The sequence below is a fragment of the Aplysia californica genome, unplaced genomic scaffold (assembly GCF_000002075.1).
Source record: "Aplysia californica isolate F4 #8 unplaced genomic scaffold, AplCal3.0 scaffold00788, whole genome shotgun sequence".
NCBI lineage: Eukaryota > Metazoa > Mollusca > Gastropoda > Aplysiida > Aplysiidae > Aplysia > Aplysia californica.
In genome coordinates this window covers 251,625-252,760 of record NW_004798058.1, presented here as the reverse complement: position 1 = coordinate 252,760, position 1,136 = coordinate 251,625, and positions in this window count along the sequence as shown.

Genomic DNA, 1,136 nt, shown 5'->3' with positions numbered 1-1,136 from the left:
AAAAGTGATTAATTTATAGATGGGTTTTATAGGTTTCATAACTCGTCATTCTCGTCCAAAATGTGACAAATATTTCTTGTGACAATCGCTAACCCAAAATTACAAAGTTCTATCTGCTCAATACCTAGCTTTGGGAAATACGACGTCAATAATTTTTTGTTTCACAATAATATGTCGAGCTTTTTCAAATGCAGTTCTTTGAATATCTTGATAACGACTCCGAATATTCTTACGACTTTGATAGAGCAGATGAAGCATTGATTGCTTTTTGACCTTATGGTCTTAGTGTGACTCAAACCGACCAAAAATGCCAGATAGAACGTTGTAAATCTGAGTTAGCGAAATAGTATTCAGTATTCTGTATTGAATAAAATAGTTATTCGGCCGGAAGACCCTGAGATGGACGCTAGGAAGGAGAGATGGGCAGCTATAGACATGTGCTCCCTGCTATGATTCTAGCTCTGGATCCAAGTAATTCCGTGTAATTCCAAGTTATTCCGTGTAATTCCAAGTAATTCCGTGTAATTCCAAGTTATTCTGCCAGCTTTCCGGCCCACTTTGAAATAAAACCCAAAAAACCCCAAAAAGTTTAATGATCCCTGCTCCATAATATTAACTTTTTCTGCTCGTTGGGAATAACAGACACATAAAATAGACAAGTCTCAAATAATAGAAAGGGCTAGACACCCAACAGCAGGTATACACAACAGTTCTGAATATTCGCGTATCCGCAGGTAAAGGCTCTATTTTTTGTTCATCCAGGTATGTATACAGTTCCCAAAATAGATGAACACACCGTTAGCTGCCAGGTAAGCCAGAACAACAGGCTCTGAACGTCTGGGGCTGCATGGAACGTGGGGCAGCCTGATGGGGAAGGAATTCAGGCAGGAGGGGAAGAATTAAAAGGAGAAAACATTTGAGATGGGTGAGTCAAGCTGAGGGGGTGGTGGTTGCGGAGGAACTGGTGGAGGTTTGTGGGGGAGGGGGAGGGTTTGGTCGTGGTGTGTGAGAGCTTCATAAAATATACGCTACCTGCGAGTATGCGTGGGTGCTAAGAGGACCTCTCCAGTAGGACGGATTGATTTCTTCTTCTTCTTCTTCTTCTTCTTCTTCTTCTTCTTCTTCTTCTTCTTCTT